Source organism: Miniopterus natalensis, chromosome 8 (genome assembly GCF_054644295.1).
Source record: "Miniopterus natalensis isolate mMinNat1 chromosome 8, mMinNat1.hap1, whole genome shotgun sequence".
Lineage (NCBI taxonomy): Eukaryota > Metazoa > Chordata > Mammalia > Chiroptera > Miniopteridae > Miniopterus > Miniopterus natalensis.
Window position 1 is genome coordinate 61,050,470 of NC_142088.1, and position 14,616 is coordinate 61,065,085.

Consider the following 14,616-nt stretch of genomic DNA (forward strand, 5'->3'; position numbering starts at 1 on the left):
TCCTCAATGAAACAACATATGTTAAAATCTAAGACATTTATTTTAACTCATCAAAATTGGTCTTTGCCACTATATTTGTTTGCTTTTTTGCCTACTGGGGAAAAAAAAAAAGAAAATGGAACTTGGAGAATAATGAATGAGAGATGTCTCTGGAAGGAAAGAGATTATTTCACATAGTAATATTGTAATAATAGAGCTCTTTCCCCACCTGCTTCAAAACTGACTCAGAATTTGGAAAATGAAGAGCAATTACTTGTTTTAACTGGGAATTTAAGTAGAAAATAAAATTGTTCAACTACCTTATTTTGAAGTAGTAAGCTCCCACAAGGGTGAGTTTTGGTTAGTTTCATTTACTCCTGAGTCCACATGCCTAGAGCAGTGCCTGCCACATAGTAGGGGTTAGTTCAATAAATAAATTTTAAATGGATGAGCTACTTTACAAAGAAGAGAAATGTTGCAACTTGTTTACCAGCTGTCAAGAGCAGGTTCCTTCATGCATAAATAGCATTAACTGTGTAATGTGCCCCCACTTCCTCTTTTGCAGAAAGCCAACAAAAGAACTGTAACTTTTTACCTAAGGATCAAAGGTGTCAACCTATTGGCTCATGCTACTTTAAAGTCTTGGTTATTTTTAGATCATTTCTTTTGTTTCAAGCTTGAAAAGAAGTATTAACAAAGATCAGAAAATAAATCACTCATTCAGAGCAGGAAAATGCATATTAAGAAGTTCAAAATACAGAATGTAGAGGCTGTGAGCTAACCTTCCCAGAATACAAGTCAGATCTAGCTTTAGATACTACAGCGCTGTGTTGGTCCCACTTGGGACCCATCCACATAAAAGGAACGGGGAGAACTTGGAGAGTTGAAAGTCTGGAAAGGAAAGAAAAAAAAATTTTAAATTATAGAGTGACCTACACATTCTCAATACCTAAAACAATAAGTCAGGAGGTAAAAAAGTTGTAACAATGGTTAACTGTGGATGGTGGAATCATGGGTAAGTTTATTCTCACCCATAATTTTTTGTATTTCTAAATATTCCACAGTACCTATGTGAGACTAGTGCAGTCAGGAAAAAAAACAATACACCCACTTTTAAAAACAGGAGAAAGGCCAATGATAAAAATCATGTGATACATGACGAAAACTTAAAGCATTAAGGTTCTGAAGTCAAAGAAGAGCAGGCTCATCGGTGACTTAACAGTCTTCAGTATTTAAAACACAGAGGTTGGCCTAATTGCACACACACACACACACACATACATATATACACACACATATATGCATATAAACACGCACTTTCACAACATATACACACACACATATACACACTGAGAGAAGGACTCTTAGAGAAAGGGCAAGGGTACACAAGCTATGTGGGGGGGAACAAACACCTAGGTAATTAGGGTATTGTTTCAGGCAGCACCTCAGGCAGTGGTGGGATGTGAAGAACTCGAATAAGGGAAAAGGCTGTGCCTTTCCAAAGGGACACTAAAGAATCTCAGGAAAAGGTGTGTCTGTTAAATGGAGACGTGTTTAAAATAAAGTTTGAAATAGAATGCCCATTGTACCACCGTCAAGGTATAGCCCTGGGCATGTTCAACATGTGAAAATACCGTCTGCCTTAAAAAGCCTCCCATCTTCAAGGCGAAGGTAACGTGGGCGCAAGCAGGTTCTCTCGTGGGCTGGGGTCGGGTGATCAGGAACTAATGGTCTTGTCAAAAAAACAAAAAGGATGGACCCAAAATTAAACTCCATTTGTTCCACAACGCTGACTAAAACTTTCTGCTTTCTATATATCTCAATCTGAAATTATTTGAGGGAAAACAAACCAACCTTACGGACTTCTCTGGCCCGTTCTGTGGTCAAGGAGTGCTATTTTCCTTAACAAACCTCCACTGAACTGCCCTTTGTACTCAGTTTTTCTCTTTCCACTTGTCAACATTATCCACAGAATGAGAGGTGGCTTCCTTCAGGTACCCTAACTGCATTATAAATAAGAATATCAAGAAAACATGCTTTTACTTAGAGGAATTGCTCTACGAAATGAAATGCCAGGAACGTTAACAGGCGCCGTCATTAATCGGGGGAGGTACCTGGAGGACACACGGGGTTTTCCAGGCTCTTAAAATGGCAAGAAACTCAACTGGCGCCCTTCTCCCAAGAGGAACAGTGAAGGTTTACCCTGCGCCCACCGTGTGTCGGCGACTGGACTGAACGCTACGTCCACTGTTTCCCTGGGGTCCGGAGGTTGTCCAGCTCCGGCTCCTCTCTCTGAAGTTAAACTTAGGGAAATTCAAAGGTGCTTGGAACTCTCCCAAGATTTCCAGCGGTAGCCAGAGAGGTGTCTAGAATAAGTCCAGAAATAGGCCCAGTGCCAATCAGCCAAAGAAGAGGCAGGCCGCACAGGACAAGTGGCTGGAGAGGACTGGAAAGCGTTTTATTCTGGAAGGCCTGGCGCCACCCCTTGCACCAGAGCAACTTCGGCTGGAGCTCCCAGCCTGAATCCCGCCCCTCGGGGCGGCTGACTCACCATCTCTGGCTCCGGTGCATCTCACTCGCTCATGTTCTCTCCTCTATCTCTTTCTCATCTCATCTCAGCTTTGCTCTACGAGGACAGAAAGGGTGCACAGAATTGGTCAGAGGTGACAGAGATCAAAGGGCAGCATCTCCCTGCCTGTTCCTAGGTGTTAGCCCTAGGACTATGCTGCTACTCTCACTTCCGCCCACAAACCTTTTCTTCTCTGGTGAGTAATGAACTTTGACCAGAAAGCCTCCCCCATCCCCGTGCCCTTCTCTCCAGCCCATCTCCCCTTCCCTGTCCCGTCCCCTCCAGCGACGTGTGCATTCCCACACACGCACCCTTACACTCACGCACACCCCTTTCGCTTCAAAGTGCACCACGTACTCAGACGGAGAAGAGAGCACATTCAGACCTCACTGAGGTCATAGGCTTGTACCCCAAGTCAGAATCCGACTTGGTTTGCAGGCGGTTTCAAGGTCTTAGTTTCACAGTCACGAATCGATACCAGGCAGGGATCTATTTCAGATACCTTTCGTTCGAGCGGAGCTTCGACAGCCCAACTTTAGGGCAGGTCCTAAAACTAGACAGAATTCTTTCTGTGTCCCTTTTGTGAACACAGCCTGTTGGCAAAAGGTTATTCAAGTGACTCTTGGCAGTTTCTCTTTGTGCTCATCTCTGAAACCTGCCCCTCTCGGCTGCCTGTCAAACAGCACAGAAGTATTTTGGGGTCAGCAGCGATGCCCCCTCTGGGGGAGGGCCCCGTAAGTACTGGAGAGCCCCCGTTTAAAGCTCAGCATTGCCACCCAGGCGTCCTTCCTGACCCCAGATGCCACAACACCCTGCGTGCTGCTCCCTTGCGTCCGTCTGGGCCGCGGGCTCCTCTGGTCTGTCCGGAGGAGCTGTGAGGCACAGCCTCCAAGGTGGGAGTTGCAAGTTTGTGTGCAGCAATGAGGCTGCCATATCCTTCTGCTTTCCCCTGAAAATCAAGCATCACCTTATCGTTTCCTCACCAAGATTAACTCCTGCTTCCTGAAGAGTATTTCTGAGGTAGAAAGCAGAGGTGGTGAAAAAAGGGGGAGCTGAAAAGTCTAATCTGTCAAGCTCCATTTTAGAAGAAAGGAAAACTGAAAAGTGAACGTATTTAACATGAGCCATTTCCTGCACTCAGGAGGGAAGAAAGCACGCTAGTCACAGTGTGCAGGAGGAGATCCGCACTGGTGTTATCTCTGACCTGCAGCTTAGCCCCAGTGTCTCAGCTGCCAAAAAGCTCCCATTCAACGTTATGCTGAGTTCATCAATGCTCCACGTGTCAGGATCCTAACAGGAAAAAGCAGGACAGACAGTCTCTCCATTCAACTGCCTGGGGACCCCATGACAACTCAAATCCCCTCGCAGACCATCCATATCAACCTTCGGCAGGTCAGAGCACACAACCCCTTCAGAACGACAGGCGCAGGCCCACACCCTTTCCCCTTGTCAACATTGTCACTTTAAACAGAACATCGAGCCTTATCACGAAACCTGAAGTAAGTATGACAATTAAGATGGATTGCAAAGCCCGCTTGTGCTTCACAATTAACAATCACTTGGCAGCGGGCTCCACGCAACTGTTGGGGGGTATGGCGAGAACTTTATCCCTGCTTAGTGCTGCATTAGCATATTTAGTAGGCTGCAAGACATAATTCCTAAGATATGAACATATTTTTTGTCTTCTTTAAAAATCTGCAATTAAACTATAATACGGAGAAACTCTGCACCAGGCAGGCCACGTGCAAGCCCACGATGGGTAAATGCAGGGCAAGAAAAAGCAATATTCCCCGAGCCCCGACAGCAACCTGAACCAGCGCCGTTTTCAGAGTCACGGGTTAGCTAGACAACTGTGGCTCCTTCCTGTCTGTGACAAAGCTCAGGGGGGGCTGGTGTTGCCCCAGGGCTGCTGGCATCAGGTGACTGCTCTGTAGCAGCCTAGGTGCATGCTTTAAACCCAAATATGAAAATATATATATATATATCAGATGACCCTAGCGGTTACTTAACAAACTATGCCTTTTTCACAGAAAGCACTTTTTGATTCTCAACCTCTGAGTAGTAGAAGATGCTGATAAAAATCACAAAGGCACTTTATTCAACAAATGTGAGGTCTCTTCCTCAAACTTTCCGCTATTTTCCCTTCCTTGCAGGGACCGTCTGTCACACGGATGAAAAGGGATCGGGGAGCGCAGGGAGTGAACCAGACGTTACCAAAAGCCCAACCCAACCACCGTCCCAAGCTTCTCCTGCGTGTTTACTGCATATGCTCAGCCCTGGAGTCCAAGCGAGCCTGGGTGGGGGCAGAGGAGGGAAAGAAACACAGCCAGATCTTTCTGAGATAGCCAGGACTTTGTCTTTCTTGACATCTGGGTTGCAAGAAGGCAGGATATCCTGCCAAATATATTACAGCTGTGAGACCCACCTTGTGACTTAAGACACTGCCAAAGCTGAGGAACACAGAAGACACAGTGTGTTGTCTGGGAAAGAAAACTCACCCACCCTTTACCTCTTTTCTAAAAGCAAACACACACATGGGCTCACACACACACACTCAGGCATGCATGCACACACACCCCCGGTTTAGGTGAGAGCTCTCCAGTCGCACAAGAGAAAGCATATGAAAGTAACAAATGCAATTTAGCACACACAGTTCTCTCTTTACAAAACCAGAAGAGCAGCAGATTAAGGCACCTGGCGGTCCTGGCACGCCAAAAGAAAATGTAAGCTGTGACAAAGCAAAACAGGTGCCCAGGTATAAAACTTTTGCTTTCCAATAATGCCCCTCTCTTCGCTGGAATGCTTTGACAGGTGCAGAAGTTCAAGTTACAGCGGGGAAGCGGCAAATAAATACACAGCATTAGCGTCTGACGTGCTTGCTGAGCACGGGGATGTTAATAACTGGCAAGGTACACTAATCTCTGATTGCAACATTTGGTTTACCTTAATCTGGAGGGACAGCTGTATTAAAGAGGGAATTATACTAATCAGTTCAAGGCCCTTGCATATAAAACTTCCCATTAGGCTTAAAGTACACCAGCTTATGTTCATTCTCTAGGAGCCTTACATCTGGTTCTGAATAAGGCTGCCTCTCATTTGCAAGGTACAAACTGAAAACAAGGGGGAGTGGGGCTGACAGTTGCTGGAGGATGGGTGATAGGAGAGCAAGCTACTAATTCTTTGAAATTTATAACAGCACAGAACTAGCTTCTAGGCATCTTAATACTAAAAGAAGAAAAAAAAAAAAGGCATGTATTATCAACCGTAGGCCATTTTTTCCTGTTACCGGAGGTGACCAACATAAAATAAAATTGATGATGTCAGTCAAAAACAGCTAAGCACAAAGCTTGGCTTTGTTATCTTAAGTCAGAAGGTATGATAGGCCGTGCCACATGGCTCTAATCCGCCTCTATCTCCCATCACCTAACAGGAAACCTTCATGTAGCCTGACCTTATTTGGCTGGTTCCGGGTTAGGGCTGCCCAAAGGGGATTTTTCTGTTTCTGCTATATCCAAAGGTTTATGTTGATTTTTTTCTGAGCCCTGCAAACTATAAATCCAACTGATTACTCTGCACTCTTTTGCTTGACTGAGCCTTTACAATCAGACATCCCCGTTAACAATAAGCTCCTAATGAATCAAACATCTATGGCATTAGTTTCACCTAGCTGCCTCTTTCCCATGCGCTGTGCTGCTTTGTCAGACCTGGTTTGATGAGAAAAGCTAGTGACACTTGCTGCACCTATTGATAAACAATTCAGTAATGAGGGGCATAACAAAAATTACCTAAAACAACCTGATTAAAAATGACAGGCAGGTCTTACTCCACTGCTCTATAGCGAAGGTACCTCTGGTTCTGTGTGGGGAAAATAATGAAGTAAAATAAAATTTCCCTCTTCGCCAAGGAGTCCACTTATGAATGTGTTTACGAAGAGATGAGGGGTTTTTTTTCAGTGCTGTTTTGTTTTAGATTGTGTGGCTATTCATGGCATTAAGAACCCTTCGAATTTGGCATGTTTGCCTTTCAACTTTCTGAGATGAATCCCCTGCTTTTCCCACTTCAACTTTCTGAGTAACCAAACTAATATGAAGATTTTCACTGTATTTCTTAAATGCGACTTTAGTCGTGGAGCAGCTCAGGAGTACAAAACCCTAATAATTAGAGAAGTATAGCGTGGGCACAAAGAGAGAAATTCTAAGAAAAAAAAGAAAGAGAATTGGAGCAAAATAGAAAAAACTTCATGGACAAAATCAGCTCCCTGAAAGGAATAACTTAACCTTCCCGCGGACACTGAAGCTCCTGTCACTGGGGTCACCCGGAGGACCTTCGCAACTTTGAAACAAGCTTATGCCCAGGGGAGCGCAGGCTCTGGTGAAAGCTCGATTCAAAGGCAGAGATGTGTGGGTTTTGCAATTCTGCGGCAGCATGTTGGGAGGGTTTCCATCAGCGCACAGATGCACTTGAAAATCAAATATGGACACAGGGAATGTTTTTTGGAGATGGAAAATGAGTGCTGATGACATGTTTATACTTCGCAGATGGATCCAGTACAGAACCACTTTTTGTAAAGAAACAATATCCACCATTTGCTTTAAAAAAAAAATTTTTTTTTTTTTTTTTTTTTTGAGCAGCTACAAAATGGTGGCACAAAAAGCGAATGTTCCAACCGCACAGGCTCCACCTGTTCCTTGGTCTTACAACTGCCTTCCATCCTGATGGAAACCGTTGACTGTTGTAGTCTTATTTTTTCTCAAATGTTATCCAAAAGAATATGAAAAGAGAAACATAATACACAAAGGCAGTTGGAAGAGTAAGATGATTTTAAATTAATTTGCTTCATATGAAAAATTGGAAATGACAAATGTTATTAAGTAACAAATGCTGAATTTCATTCTGAAAAAGTGCATTTTTCTTATTGGCATATTTTCTCCTTAAATTTGATATCAAATCAATTTTTGAATGTTTTCTGTCTCAAATCTAGAATGTGTCCTTTAATCCTTCTTTGGCCCACTTTAGATATATTAGGTATTTGAATCTCTGGAAATTACAAACAGTTAGCATGGTATTAATGCGATGTGTTGCCTTATTGTCAATACATTGTAATGATAAGTAGTTTATAATTTTAAAGGCACGCCAGGTATAGGGTATGTGTTTCTAAGAGGATAATCTAAAGCATTTAACTGCCAAATAGCATTATTGATAACATTGTAAACTTTTCTGAATAGAGAATATAAGAATAAATAAAATCTTAATTTATTGTCACCATCAGTAATATTAACTTGCCATTTCAGGAGTGCAATATTGATAAAAGTGGCTCACTTCAAAGATATAGACATTGCAAAACAAAAAAGAAGCTATGAATGTGAAATATAAAAGTTAACAGTTTAATCATTTAAAATAAATTCCAAACACATTTTTATACTTGATGAATGGGGTGTTTTTAAAGTGTTCCAAATAATATAGGACACATTAAAATTCACTTTTTCTTAGTTTGGGTCAGACAAATTAATTTTTCCTGATCTGTACTCTTAACCTACTAGTCAATCAGGTTTTTATTCTAAGAATTGGTCTGAGGCTAAGAACTAGAAATAGAATATGAATTCCCAAAACAGTCAAACAGCCTGAGACCGGAGAACGAACTCTCGAGAATCTACATAAATCGACATGTTCTCTCGACCCTGTCGTTTCTGGCAGCCTACCAGGCACAAATCTGCGGTTCCACATTCTACGATTCTAACACCTTCTTATCATCCTGAAACTCAGAAAAGCCTGCGCACGAGTCTCTAAATAAAGCAAGTGTTCATTTTTATGGCTCGATTTTTGACACCTGAGAATAAGGCCGAATCATTTTATAAATTCCTCATTGTTTTTTGCCTACCCATCAATAAACAAAAGTTTTAGTCAAAGGCTTTATGTATTCTCAGAGTTCTGCAGAAAATGTTAGTACTCTACCTGGATGAAGCTTATTAAAATTTGAAACAGTCATGAAAAATGAAAGCATATCCTCCCAAGTATAGCACTTAGGTAGTTACGTTTTCAATCATCATTCAGCAAATACATAGAACATAGAGCTGAGAAAAAGAAATAGAGATCATTTGTTTCAATTCCTTTATTTAAAATATTAGGGAAAGGAAGTCCAAGAAGTAATAGGACTATTCAAGTTCATGTAACTACAGTGTGTGGGGAAATCATGTTTTCTGAGGCCGTCTTTGTTCTACCAGAGCACTGTTTGTGAATTGTGTAATACTGAGTTATAGTGGACCACTTTTGTTATTAATCACTTATTCTCTAAGTACTACACTAAGTATCATATTACATAATAATGGAGTGTTTACAGGATATCACACTTAGAGAATAAGTGAATAATAAAATAAAAATTAATAATATAGATTCTACCAGTCCCTAAATTGTTGCCTGGATATAAAGTCAGGACCTCTTTATGATCACTAGCCTAGTCAAAGAGTTAATTATGTAATAATACAATCAGGCCCCTGGCAACAAGCAGAAGCTACGTAAGAGTGTTAACCAAAGGACAAATCAAATGTAGGGACCCTGTGTGCTGGTCTGACCTCTGCCTAACTCTCTAGCAGAGAGATCTGAGGACAAGACCTTCACCCAGTGATGCTGACCATGCCACTTATCATTCAAATAAGGAAGAACTGGAGACCTTTTCTACATCAGAGTCAATATTGACTTGCAAGGTAGTCAAAAGGTGAGGTTTCAAAGCTTGAATTTCATGATAGTCCACTATTATCATCTCAATATGCTTCCAAACGGGGAGAATGGCCAATGTTCCCAAGTCATTCTTACTTAACAGAATGGAAGCAATTTTCCTGAGCTCAATGTTTAAAGGTAGGAAAGCACGGCTGTCTCACAAGAATGTTGGGCTACATCCCGAGAGGCTCATTGGTATCTGAATGGTAGCTGGTGGGGATCCATGGCCTGTCACCTCTGTTCCTAACTTCTGGTAGTAGTCCCAACACTGCGAACAATTATAGGCCATATACATGTAAGAAAATATGTCTCCCTTCTATAACAGGAAGAGAGTTCATCAGACTCTATCTTTTGGGACCCCAAGAATCTAAGAGTTCTGATTCAAATAGTGTTTGGCATTAGTACAGATAAGGGAATGCTTCTATTAATGAAAGTTAAAAGTCACAAATGTCTGCCTAATGACAATGCTGAATACCTGTTAGTTCACATATACACCTTTATAATTTAAGATATTTATCCAATACCTTTAAGTTATAGACAGACTGAATATCTGATATGGCTTTAGGCATTTGAGGAGAAGATATCCTGGATTCTCCTAAAATTGGTCTAAAAAATATTCTGGATTGAATCTGTTCCCACTGGTAGCATTAGTTATATAAACGTGTATGTGAGTCTAATATTTCTAATTGGATCAGTTGTGTAGTTTATGTTTATTTATATATTAGCCACAGTGATTGATATATCCTAATTTTAATTAGGATTCAGACATAGTAACTGGTTTGTAACTATACACATAATAATTACATCATTTTCTGTCATTTATATTTAAGTTATCCATTGAAATTAAGCCAATCAAAATAACTTGATCTGTAGACAAGGAGAAGTTTGGTTCTCATATACAAAAATCTTAAAAAAGTTTCCTTTAGGCATTTATACATATGTTGAGGTTCCTTTGGTTTGTATTGGATTTGAAAGTATTCCCATCCAACATGTTGAATGACAAAACACTAGATTCCCTTTTACAGTTTTGCAATCCAATAGACAAAACTTACTTTTGCTGGTAACTTCGCTCCCATTGCTGACCATGGAAAGATCGAGTTACATCTAACGTTGTTATTTTTCATTGGTGTGGCTAATGCTGCCAGTGGTGGTGGCACTAGGACTGTGGTAGTTTCTAGTTTCACTCTTGAGGGGCCACCAGCTACTATAGTTGCCACAAGAAACCAACAGTAAGCAGCAAAGCACAAATAGAAATTGCATATGTTCATCTTTTTTGTTGTTTAAAACTAACAACCTCATGAAGGTTTTAGAAACTGTCACCTAGATGGACTCTTAACTGCATGGAAATTGGCAAGGTGGGGTTTCAATAAAAAGTGGCTTTTATTGTAAAGAAGGGTTCGGGTGAGATGAATGTGCCTGAAGTACTTCGTAACCAATATGACTCAGTTTTAGTGGTAGGTACAGTCACAGAATTCTCTTCTGATAATAAGAAAAGTAAACCCTGATGCAAACAGAGGAAGCAAAATTTCGAGACCTAGAGCAAGGAAAGAACTGTGGTGCTGGGAGCAGTGTCTCAGCTGGGTGCCCCCCGAAAGCAGAGCCTGAGACAAGGAATTGAGTGCAAGTTGGTTATCCCCACAAATAGGTGTGAGAGAATGGAGAGAATGTGGAAAGACTGGGGCAAATCCAAAGATGGGACCTCTGAGAGGCATGCCAAGTGCCTCTTAAAAATGCCAGTCCCAAAGATACATGGCTGGAACATTGGTCCAGAGGCTGCTGTCTCCCATCAGTTGAGGGCTGCCTCCAAGGGTGTTAACCCCCACCTCACACACACACACACACACACACACACACACACACACGTGCACAGTCAGCTTGAGAAAGCAAACTGAGCAGGCATCTGCCATTCTGGAAAAGGCTCTGAGACAGAAATTAGGAAGGCTCAAAAAACGTTCCAGAGGCCTGGGCTTTCAAGGAACTGTCCACTCGCTGAAGCTATGGCTGAAATTAGAAAGGGGCTCGGGGCATGGGAAACAGGACTTCCAAATTTTTGTGCTACAAATATCCTCACCAACAGCATCTGACTGATACTGACAAAAAGCATCAAGACAGTGTCAAATCAGTAGGGACTGAGTGTTTGTGTCCCCCAAAAACTCATGTGTTGAAATCCCAACACCAAACGTGACAGTATTAGGAGGCGTGCCTTTGGGAGGTGATTGGGTCGTGAGTGTGGAGCCCTCGTGAATGAGATTAGTGCCTTATAAGGACCTAAAGGGACCAGAGCTCCCTGCTCTCCACCATGTGAGAACACAGGAGGAAGACACCGTCTGCAAACCTCAAAGGGGCCACACCAGGATCTGACCTCACTGGCACTCTGATCTCAGGCTCCCAGCCCCCAGAACTATGAGAATTTTCTGTTGTTTATAAGGCACACTGTTAATGGTACTTTGTTATAGCACCCTGAACCGACGCTAAATCTGATTTTCTGTAAGGTTTAGCTTAGCTTCTTTCATGGCAACTAGATTATTGTGAACAAAAAATGAAATAAAAGACAAATGTGAGGACATAGAATCTTTCCTTTCCCAGAAGAATCTACCAGGATCAGAATTATAAGGGTTTCAAACTCAGCTGTCTATGTAGTCACAATACTGATATGAAAGCAAAGATGTAGCTTCACAAAGATAATATATCCTCATTGCATCATTCATTTCTCTACCCCTGTAACCACCAAACACTTCAGTCAGAGCCTGATCAATGTAGGTAAGCCAGGCCCCTCTGAAGTCTCTGTTATATTAGTCAGGCAGAAATTATTATACTTGAAATGACCAGTCACAGCTTGCCCTGGGAACATTATGGGGGAAATTAAGCTCAGCATTAATGAGTTAAAGAGCCTTTGGTTTCTATTTGAAAGCAGCAAGCTGGTTGGCCTATCTATTCTGACAGTGAAAGGTAAAATGATTTATAAATGACAATTTATAATTTATAAATAACTAAATGATCCATTCAATGCATGGTTTGCAATATCTATCCAATCAGAGTGCCACCTAGGGTTGCCGGATAAAATGCAAACATTGCATGGGACACACTTATACTAAAAAAATTATTCTTTATTTATCAGAAATTCAAATTTAACCAGGAATCCTTTATTTTTATTGGCTAAATCTGGCAACTCCAGTGCCACCTCCAAACACATACAAAGAAAGAGCAGCTTCTTACAAAACAGTAATAAATGCTCCGGAATGTTGTACTAAAAGTTCTAGGACTTTCAGTAGCAGTAGTATTTCAATAAATTAATATGTAAATTAACTAACAATTTATATATTGTTTTCTTAGGCACATTTCTAAAAACTTTTCAAAGCATTTCAATAATTTATTTTGTCACAACATGGTAATTTGTATATTGAAAAAACACTGTGATGGTAAACAGGAAAACTCACATCAAATAATTTCAAAATGAGTTTGCAAAAGACTCCCAAGTACTTGTTAAGAGTCAAATACACATACTTTTCAATGTTTTCATACGATTCACCTAAATAATCTCCTATAAATAAAATTTAAATCAACTTCTAACTCCCAGAACAGTTCTGCAGAATTCTCCGATGAAGAGAAATATCAGAAAACCACACCAGAGTCACTTCATTTTAGTTGCAAAAGTCTTGATCCAGCTCACTTCCAAAACAATTTCAGTCAAGTAGAAATCTTCTGACAATCCCCACTCAGAATGGCAAATAATCGCAGCCTTTTCATTCATTCACTCATTACCTCTCTAAAAAGCGAATGTGCAGTTACCAGAATTTTATACCATTAGTGCTCCAAGAGTGTTTCAAATGCAAACCTATAAGAGGAAAGTAAAAACAAATCAAAGTTAATTGTGACTGGCTGGAACAAAATGCTTAAATCGATAGGAGCTTGGCTCATCTGCTCATCATTTGCCCATTACCTGGGAGGCCAATACCTCCTGCTGGGCCTGGTTTTTGATACGGATACACCGTGGCCTGCATTCCCCCGGCGCACAGTAAGGAAACCCAGCCCTCCCTCTCTGACTCCCTCTCTCCTTTTCCTCTTTGCACCTAATAACCTATTCACTTATTCGTTCTCATTTTTTTTTCTGGGTTTTATGTCCTTCTTTGGGGGGGGGCGCGCGAGACATGCACACAAGGAACACTGGAGAGTCGTAAACTTTAGTAAGCAGCTCAGAGCCTTCCTGCAGAGCAGGCAGAGGGGGCACCCATATCTGTCTTAAAGTTACTGTCTTCTCTCCCCATTGACTACTGCGATTTTCAGAAACCCCCAAAAGTAGACTGCATCTCCTTTCACAAGGCATCCCTTGAAATAAAATGCTGTTATTGCTGTTGTAAGCTATTGGATCCACATGAAGAGAAATAAAGCCCTCCAATTTGGAAGTAGTGAGTGTCAAGGACACACAGTGTCCAGGGGAACGGCAATGGGCTTTCGAAAGCCATGTGTGCTCTTAGCTCTCACCAATAACGGCTGATGTGTTAGGATAAAGACAAACTCATTTCTAACCCTCTGCTGCCTCTCACCGTAGCAAATGCCCTTCACCGTAGCCAGCATCCCCAAAAAGGACTGTAAAATGTACCTGCCCTTGAAAGTTCGTATGCATCTCTGAATCAGAGACACACACATCAAAGTTAAGAATGTCCAGGCAGGATGGTGGTGTGGATACATTACCTCCTATTTTTTTTTACAATTATCCAAATGAAAATCTTGCAACTATATGTTGTTGTTATTATTAATAATTTTCATGGTGAGGGGCAAGGCTCAAAAAGTTTTGAAATAACTAAGTTTTCCTATTCTATTTTACAATCAAACGGATGCTGTGTAACTGTTATCACCATATATTTACTGGCAATTATCCTCTCTTACTTTCTAGCTATTTTTGTTTACTCATGTATGTAGATTTACCTGATAGAAAAGTATAGAGATGACCACATGAGCTGAACCTACATTATTTTTAATATTTGTAGCAGCTTTATTCATAATAACTGGAAAGAATGTAGTCAACTGCACCAAAATAGGCTAGATACGTAAAGGTTAGAAATTCAGTCCCCACTTTAAAATTGTAGTATAAATAAAAATGGAAAACCCTAGAAGCACACTGATACAGTACAGGAGAAAGAGCCCAGAGCACCGGATGACTAGAGGAAAATTGTGATGATGCACAAAGGGAAGAAGAACACAATACATCTGATAGCCAGCTTTAGCCCTTTCAATTGACTGCTGGCGTGTGTTCCACCTACCGCTTCCTCAATGCACCCTTTTATTATTTTTTTTTTAGGAAAGGACATTCGTGTCCAATAACAATGTTAGTGTAGGATTTAAGATACATTTCT

General features: G+C 41.1%; 1 long non-coding RNA gene across 1 annotated transcript in view; it reads right to left on the bottom strand.

The window, feature by feature from the left end:
• Nucleotides 1-12,242: 12,242 nt before the first annotated feature.
• LOC107524579 (uncharacterized) overlaps nt 12,243-14,616 on the bottom strand; it is a 42,371-nt gene continuing 39,997 nt past the window's right edge. Inside the window, exon 4 of the long non-coding RNA XR_015714902.1 lies at nt 12,243-13,097. This is a non-coding gene — a long non-coding RNA (uncharacterized LOC107524579). The remainder of the gene's footprint in view (nt 13,098-14,616) is intronic.